The following is a 10,137-nucleotide window of genomic DNA, read 5'->3' as shown; positions in this document are numbered from 1 at the left end:
TCTCTAGACCTTTTTTTTTCTCTCTTTATGGATTTTATCTCTAGGATATTTTTCTCTCTCTTTAACTGCATCACAGACCCTAGAATAAACTTGAGATAAAAATAAGATGATCTGAGATTGCTCTGAAATTCGTGCGGTAGATCTGATCCCAGTCCGATCCTATTCGAAATTTGTAACACTTGATTTATATTAAGTCACCCTGATAGGATCTTTGATGATCTCGACCATGATTACCTCATCGAAAGGATACAAAGATTCTCTTTTCACTTTCTCTCTCTACTTTCTCTCTCTAGAATTTTCTCTCTCTTCATGGATTTTCTCTCTCTTAAAGTCTTGTGGACCAATGGAGGGTCTAGATACTTAGATAAATCTCAATTTTGGATAATCCTAGGAGAAATTCTAGATTTATGTTATTAGGATCGATTATCGGTAATTTTCTTCATATATGATTTTTATATTTGATCAGGGTTATGAAGAGATATGATTATCTGCATAAGATGTCAACTGAAATATCTTATTTTCAAAATTCATAAATCAAAGGAGAATATTGATTTTTATGCTTGAATCAGTCACTGGTAAAGATAAGAATCCCAGTACATAATCACCATTATATATATGCTATTTTACTGTTGGTCTTGCATTATTGGTTTTGCATCATCGGATTTGAGATCGATGAATTTATTATATCTGAGATATTGTTATTTGATTTTGAGCATGAGTATGTTATGTCAATATATATGTATCAGAGATTGATGGCATGATTATATGGATATGACATATCTGAATTGATCATAATGCAAGTCGGAATTAATTTGATGAAATCAATACATAATGATTAAATGAAAAGAAAGAGATATATGGTATGGACTAGCCTTGTCATATGGAACAATCCGCCAGGAGCTTATGCCTGAGACAGCCCGCTAGGAGCTTATGCCTGAGACAGTCCCCATTGGCTTACAGGTGGATCAGCTGACCAGGAGCTCATGCTTGGGATAGCCTATCAGGAGCTTATGCCTGGGACAGCCTCTCACAGGTTTTCGTACGTGGGACAGTCAGCCAGGAGCTCATCCTGGGACAGCCTTGAAAGGCTTTTAAGTGGACATTGATCCGGATGATGACTAAGATATAGACTTGGTTAGTCTAGAGCCAGAAAGAAAAGGTTAAAATTCATGTGATTATGAAAAGAGAAATGAAAGATAAGATATGAAATAATTGTTAAACAAAAGTATTTCACCTGTTAACATATGATGATGCATCTATTTTAACAAGATAAAAAATTGATAGATGTTTACATTATTCTAGACATTGAACATGAGATTTTATATTTTATTGCTTATTCTTATTTTCACATTACATTACTATATCAGTGTGATATGAGAATTCTTACTGGGTTGTAAAGCTCACACCCCTTCATCTTTTTTTTGTTCTTCTCAGAGTTACAGAACGCTTATGATTGGTTATGGCTTGGATTTACGGATGAGCAGAAGGATAAATAGAGTGTCATAGTATCTGATCAGAGAATTGAAAAAATTTAAATGATAATTATGTAAGGTTTTATGAATTATTATTGAAATAAATTGTTATGGATGTTAAGGTTGTAACGATTTAATTTGGCGTTGCATATTCTTTAGGACTTGTTCTAAAGAGTGTGCGGCCATCACGTATCCGACCCGGGTGTTTGGTTCGGGACGTGGCATTAGTGAAGATGGATCAAAGTTGGAGAAAGTGTCCAAGTCCGAATTTGAGTGGATACCTGTAGAGGTCGGACACATATGCGGCTCGACAGCGAACCTCAACTTCATGATCATCAGATAGTAGTGTATCACTATCCATGCAACGGTGATGATATAATCATCATGGTTAACATAATTAGATTTAAAATAGTTTTAAACTCTCTTGATCTTAGATATATGATTGATCTGGCATAGATCAAGATGCAATCTCGATTGGATCGCATGCTGGATAAAAATTTTTTTGAATTTTATTGCACCTTAATTTAGTCGATCATGCATACAATCTTTCTTTCAGCTGGTATCAGAGCCAAATTATAGGTATCATGCATCTAAGATCAAGATCAGATCTAAATCAGATGTGATATGAAGTGGTGTTAGATCTGAAAGTAAATTAGATTAGATCTAATTTGATACATGTTACTGAAAGTATATTAGATCTAAATTTTAGTATTTCAATTAGATCAGCATGTTTGGATTAGATCTAAATATCATGCTCTTAATTAGGACTGATTTTATGTTTATATCTGAGAATTTAGATTAGATCTGAAACTTTAGATTAGAAAACTTAAAATCAGAAACTTAATTAAGTGCATTTGGGTTAATCGAGTACATCCTGACATAAGATTGCCCTGGTATAACGCGAGTTATGTTTAATGCTTGTCCTAGAATGTTATAAGATGAAACCTATAATTGACATCTAAAATTTAGATTGGATCTAAGATTTTAGATTAAAGATTTAATTGAAAGACATTGGGTTAGCCTGATTCATCTGGACATAGGGTTGCCCTAGCATAACACAAGTTATGTGTAATTGTCCTAGGATGATAATAGACCAGACCCTAACCATAAGTCACTTTAGAGACTTAATTAAATTGATTATGAGATAATCATGTTTACAGCTCATCGATACGTGTAGTGATCGCACCGAATCACTACAACCCTTTTTGTAGGGTGTATCATGAACTTATATTAAAATGGTTGCAAATTAGCAATCTATTGTGAGGAACCAAAAGCTGAACTCAATTGGAATGGATCGAACCAATTGATGTCTAAGGCAAATATAATGAAAGGTGGTTATTTAATTAGGACTGTTACACTAGCAGTGGAGAGTCTCCCACCTTTCTTCACTTATCTAGTCAATTTGATTGACCTAATTCTATTTGAGGAGCTTAAGGTTGAGTTCACTACAATTGATTTACACCATGAGATTGATTTGGTGAGATAAAGTCAGGATCTCTTTAGTAGGTCTAATTTAATTATGGATTTACATGAGATATAATAGATAATTAAACCTAAGAGATCTAAATTAAATTTTCTCATAAAATATTAAGTTTGGCGGTCTTCCATCATTGTAGTCGTGCGGGCCCTTTCTGGAGGTAATTATTCTCGACTAGTTACTATAGTTCAGTTGCACTGGAAAGACAACCATATTATTGGCATGAGATGCTGCAGGATAGAGATGAGATTGGGCCCAATAACTATTAGGTGAGGATCTCAATGACCACTTCATTTCGCAAGAACGATTAGTCTGACTTAATTAAGAAATAAGGCCAATAACTGTCAGGTGAGGCTTTAGGATCTAGAGACTAAAGTTGGCTGCAACATGTTTAGAAAAATATTGGACAAGAGTTGTTCACTTATCGATTGATACATCACCAATAACTATTAGATGAGAGGGTGTGTTAATCATTGGGACTGCAATACCCACTAAAAATTCAAAATCATGGAGGTTTTTGTTTCTTCAAGGAGTGTGGATGATTTAAGAAAATAGTGGGAGTCTTAGTTTATTTTTAAAGTAAAACTCCTAAAATAAATTGATTAAGTCAATTACAAAATCTAACTAAAAATCTTCATCTCTCTGTAGAAAATATCTGCTTCAAATCCCCTTATCCATATCCTAAAGACCAATAGACTGATCGGACCTAATTATAAGGATTGGCTTTGGAACCATAAGATTGTCTTGAGTTTCAAGAAAATAGCCTATGTGCTCGATCGGGACCTTCCTTCTTTACCAGTCCATCCGACTATTGATCAGAGAGTGTCTCATGATAAGTGGTTAGATGATGATAATAAAGTTAGGTACTATGTGTTGGCCTCAATGTCATTACAGCACTAACACGAAGACATGAAGACTGCTAGATAGATTCTGACTCTATAAGAGTTGTATGGTGAGCAGAGTCATGCAGTCCGCTATGAAGTATCTAAGCGACTCTTCAAAGTGAAGATACATGATGGACAGTCGGTCCATGAGCATTGTTTGATAATGATCAAGAATTTAGAGGAGCTTGAGAAGCATGAAATGTCAATAAAGAAAGAGTTATAGATTGATCTCATTCTGCAATCTTTTACTAATTCATATGCGCAGTTTATCATAAACTACCTTATGAATAAGATCCAATGCACCAAGATCGAATTACTAAAAATACTGGTAATGACTGAGAGAATCTTGAAGAGTTCAAAGGGCTATGTTCTTGCTGTGGAGTGGATTTCTTTCAAAAAAAAGTCTACTGGGAAGAAAAAAAAGTCTGCGAAGAAAAGAAGGTAGAGAATAGTCCCAAGAAGAAAGTTTCAAAAAAAAAGACCGTCGAGAAGGAAAAGTATTTTCACTGCAACAAAGATGGCCACTGGAAGTGAAATTGCCCTACCTACCTGATGAGCCTGAAGAATGAAAAATAAGGCGTATCTTCTTAAGCTATGCTCGTTATAGAGACTAATCTAATGATTTCTTCTATATCCAATTAGATAATAGACTCTGGATCTAGTGCTCATTTGTTCACTTCAATACTAGATCTTGAGGATAGTAAGAGGTTGAGGGAAGGTGAGATGATCCTATGAGTTGGAAATGGAGCAAAGATTGCTGCTGTAGTTGTAGGGACATATCCTTTATGACTATCGTCGAAAATTAGTTTAGTACTTAGAGACTGTTACTTTGTACCTGCTGCGAGTAGGAATCTAATTTTTATCTCTTGTTTGACACAAGAAGACTATATAATTAGTTTTTATAAGAACCATTATAATATTTATTTTGAAAATAAAAAAGATTGAAAGTAGTTTTCTTATTAACAGTCTCTTTCAGCTATATGTACATGTATCTGTAAACTATATTGAGCAAGATGTGAATGCTATAGGAATTAAATGACTTAAAGATAAAATTAACCAAAATTAAGTACTTATGGCACTTAAGGTTAGATCATATAGGAGAAGACATGACTAACAGATTGAAGAAAATCAGACTTTTGGGTCCATTGACTTTGAGTCATTTTCGATCTGTGAGTCATAACTTCAAGAAAAAATGACCAAGTTTTCTTTTATAGGACATAAGGAAAGGACCACAGAGATACTTGCTTTGGTACACACTGATGTGTATAGCCCATTCGATGTGCCAGTCAAAAGAAGTTATCTCTACTTCATAATCTTTATCGATGATTATTCATGGTACGGATATGTGTACCTCATGATACATAAATCTGAAGCCTTTGAAAAGTTCAAAGAATTCAAAAATAAAGTAGAGAAGCAAACTAAAAAATTTTTAAGATTCTTCAATCAGATCGAGAAGATGAATACCTTAGTGAAAAATTTCTAAATTATCTTAAGAAGTATGGTATTATCTTACAATGGACTCTATCTAGAATGCCTCAACTCAATAGGATTTCAGAATGAAAAAATTGAATTCTATTGGATATAGTTCGATCCATGATAAATTTCACTAACCTTCCTACTTTTCTTTAGGGTCATAGTCTATTAACTGTAATTTACTTGCTGAATTGGGTTCCATCTAAAATTGTTCCTGCCATACCATATGAGATACTGTATGGTAAGAAACCAAATCTGAGTCACCTCAAGATTTGAGATTGTCCGACCCATGTCCAATGATAATAGACGAACAAGTTAGAAACTAGGTCCCTAAAAGTTCAGTTTATTAGATATCCTAAGGAGTCTTTAGGATATTATTTCTATCTCTCGGAGAATCATAATATGATTGTAAGTCGAAATACAATCTTGAAAAATAGTTTATTCAAGATGGAGGCATAGGGAGATAGATTAAGCTTGAAGAAAAAGTTTCTGAAGTGCAATGAGCTTTGGAACCTATGGAACCTATTCAATTAGAGCCAATTCGTGCATCTCCTCCTCCATCTCGTAAGTCTAGTAGGATTTTCTGTCCTCCTGAGAGATATTTAGGTATCATCATAAAGGATGTTGAAAAAATATTCCTCACTGAGAATGAGATACATGATGATGACCCCAAAATCTATAATGAGGTGATATTAGATATCGACTTCGAGAAATGATTAAAGACAATGAAGTCAGAAATTGACTCGATATACTCAAATCAAGTCTAGATCTTAGTAAATCCACCAGTAGATATTGTATCTATTGGGTGTAAATGAATCTACAAGAGAAAGATTGGTTTGGATGAAAAAGTAGAGACCTTTAAGGCTAGGTTAGTGGCTAAAAGATATAGTCAATGCAAAGGCATTGACTATCGGGAGACTTTTTTGTCAGTTGCTATGCTTAAATCCATTTGATCACTGCTTGCCATTATAGCATATCTCAACTATGAGATATGGTAAATGGATGTAAAAATAGTTTTTCTTAATGGATATCTTGAGGAAGATATCTGTATGGAGTAGCCGTTGGGTTTCATTTCTAATAATGGAGATCATAAGGTTTTCAAGCTATAAAAATCCATTTATGGACTTAAGCAAGTATTTCGGAGTTGGAACATATATTTTAATAATATAATTAAATAGTTTGGTTTCATCAAAAATAAAGAGGAACTATGCATCTTTAAAAAGATCTGTGGGAGTGCTATCACTTTTCTCATATTATACATGGATGATATCCTCCTAATTGAGAATGACATTCCCATGTTAATGTCGGTCAAGTTGTAGTTGTCCAAAAAATTTTTCATGAAAGACCTAGGGGAAGCATCATTTATTTTGGAGATTAAAGTCTATAGAGATAGATCTAGAAGGATGCTAGGATTATCATAGAAAATATATATCGAGAAAGTATTGAAGAGGTTCAGTATGAAAAATCCAAGAGGTGACTTATACCTTTCAGACATGGAATCCATCTTTCCAGGAAGACATACCCCAACACACTGCAAGAAATAGAATGCATAAGCAAGATCTCTTATGCTTCAGCCATAGGGAGCCTCAGGTATGCCATGCTTTATGCATGACCTGATATCGCCTATGCTGTGAGTGTCATAAGTAGATATCAATCGAATCTAAGAGAAGAACACTGGACTTCTGTGAAATATATCCTTAAGTACTTGAGAAGGACTAAGGATATATTTTTGATATTTGAAAATGAAGAATTAAAGGTGTAGGGATATACTGATTTAAACTTTATGTCTGATATTGTTGATCGAAAGTCAACATCAGATAGTATTTTCTTATGCAATGGAGGTACTGTTAGTTGAAAGAATTTCAAGCAGCCTGTTATAGCTGACTCCACCATGGAAGTAGAGTACATCGCCACATCGAAAGCTGCTAAGGAGACGTTTTAGTTCAAAAAATTTATTACGGAGCTGAATGTGATACCATCAGATGCCGTCCTACTCTTCTACAATAACAACGATATCATAGCCCTTGCTAAAGAGTTGAGGTCTTATCAGAAATCTAAGCATATGGAGCGATGATTCCACCTCATCCGTGATTACCTCAAGAAGGGATATGTCGAGGTGAAGAGAGTCGACACTATGGACAATGTGGCTGATCCACTGACGAAGCAATTGAGCCAGCAAAAGATTGAAGCCCATCTTTAGAAGATGGGACTTAGATTTGTAGTCAATTGATTTTAGATCAAGTGGGAGATTGTTAGATGTATACCCTAAAAGCTAGATTGACCGACACTTATAAAATTTTTTTAGGACATATTTTATAATATTGACTTATAAATTAATAAAATTAAATTTATTTTTATTCATACCTATGTTTTAAGCATCTATGAATCGTCTATTGAGTTAATCAGAATAATGACACATATTCTCAAGAGTTAAAAATTTGAGACATGTGTTATTATAATTAATTCATAAATTACTCCTGATCATCATCACAAAAATTGTGTTTGATTCGAAGAGATTGGTGCATGATCGCTTCCTTAAGATAGATGGGTCTTGCATTTGTGGTGTGGAGATATTGGAGTAAGAGTGCAAGTGCTTGTTAAAAATAAAGATACTGAGTGTGATCAAACATGAGTAGTCACTAGGATATCTACTTTTTCGTCAGTGACTAACTCGATGCTACGGTAGTACGAATAGTTTTTAGATTGCAGTGTCTCGACTGTTCACAGTGAGGGTGCTATAGTTTGACTATACCATAACTCGATCGTCTAGTCATATGAAATTTTGAGGTGTATGTTGGCTGTAATAATTCATTATAGGAATAGGATATATATCAAGATGAAATCTATTGATCTCGATAGATGAGGAGTAGTCTTATGTAGATCATGAAACTGAGTCCTAAGCCCATGGCCATAGCAGTGTGAATAATAAAAAGGTATTTCCATAACGTTTTACAAATAAACTTGAGTCGATTGAATCTAACATATGATAAGAATGAGGATTGACGAGTTATCCTTAACCTCCATTTTATCAGGACTCACGATAGAAGAACCGAATCATATGGCAACCGCACATAGAGATTCATTCATTCGATGCTGATAGATTGCCACTATATATTGCTAGGTGTCACTGATAGATTATGAGATTAATTAGAATTATATCGATGATCGATAATTTTAAATTAGAAGAATTAAAAGGAGTTTCAATCTATCGAAAAGAGTTTCGATGATATTGATGATAAAGATTGCAATATATCTCACTATCAGATAGAATTAAATCTATAGAGTCACACAAACAAAGATTTTGATCTAGGATAGTCTGATTGTACTAGAATTAATTAAATCCTAATTTTAGGTTTAAGAAAATTATGCTAGCACATGATTAAACACAGTTTCTCTAGATTTGGGTTCCCTATTGGATAGGATTTGACCAAATCAAAGCTAGCTCTTTAGGACATCAAGAGTTGGAGTCTCTGAAGCCTTCTATGTAAGAATTAAGGGTGGGGGCACTAATAGTTGGTGCCCCACATTTTTGTTCATGCAATATCAAGAGAGAGGGGTGCACCCCCTGGATAAGATCTAGGGGGCATGCGCCCCCTGTGGATTACGGAGAGAGAGGATAGGGGCTTCACCCCATTTGAATTTGAGTTCAAATTTAATGAAGGGATAAGTGCCCCATTTAAATTTAAAGGGGACTTATCCCCTTGTGGATGAGGATAAGGGCTTGCGCCCTATTTGAATTTGATGGGAGATAAGATGGGGCTGCATGCCCCATCTGATTTTGTTCAACAAAATGGCATGAAGAGGGAGAAAGAGGGGGCACCACATGTTGAGAGTCCTTCTGCTTTAAGGCTGTTGACATGATGAAGGCCTTAAAGCTCTAGGACTCCTGATATTCTAAGCCTATATAAAGGCCCCCTTGCCAAAAGATTTTATTCATTGAATTCCTCAGAATTCTTCAGAGCTCTCCTCTCCTCTCCATGCCTCTCCCTCTCCTCTCTACTCTTTTCTCCTCTCCCACGCCCAAAGGAGTTAGGCTGGTCCATCTGGTGTGCTCGAAGAGTCGGGTGTTGATAGATCTATGCAAAAGAAGAAGAAGGCTGCGATTAAGAGTTGATCCAGATTCTATCGAAGATCTAATCCAAGGCTGATCTAGGAGCTTGCTAATCCATCTTGATGAAGATGAATCGAAGTCAGAGAAAGCATCATAGTATAAATTTGAGTGGATATCTGTAGAGATCAGACATGTGTGCGGCTCGACAGCAGACCTCAACTCTACGATCATCGGATAGTGGTGTATCACTACCCGCACAGAGATGATGATGCAATCATCATGGTTAATGTAATTAGATTTAAAATAGTTTTAAACTCTCTTAATCTTAGATATATGATTGATCTGGTATAGATCGAGATGCGATCTCGATTAGATTGCATGCCGGATCAAAATTTTTTGAATTTTGCTACACTTTGATTTAGTCGATCGGACGTGTGATCTTTCCTTCATAAGAAGGAGTCCATTCAGAAAGAATTTTTTATTTTAAAATATTTAAAAATTTTATTAGTTAAGTATTCATCCTCTCAATTAGATTGAAGAGCTTTAATATTTTTATTAGTTTATTTCTCAACCATACTTTGATACTCTTCAAACTTTTCAAAGGCTTCGAATTTGTATTTCAGTAGATACACATATCCAAACCTAGATAAATCATCAGTGAAGGTGATAAAATAGGAGTATCTTTCTCTGATCTGAGCCGCCATTGGCCACAAACATCGATATGTATGAGGTCTAATTTAATCATTCTCTCCCTATGTCTAGTAAATAGGATTTTTGTCA

The sequence above is a fragment of the Elaeis guineensis genome, chromosome 1 (assembly GCF_000442705.2).
Source record: "Elaeis guineensis isolate ETL-2024a chromosome 1, EG11, whole genome shotgun sequence".
In the NCBI taxonomy this organism is placed as follows: domain Eukaryota; kingdom Viridiplantae; phylum Streptophyta; class Magnoliopsida; order Arecales; family Arecaceae; genus Elaeis; species Elaeis guineensis.
The sequence above is the reverse complement of the archived record's forward strand: the minus strand, read 5'-3'. Positions refer to the sequence as shown.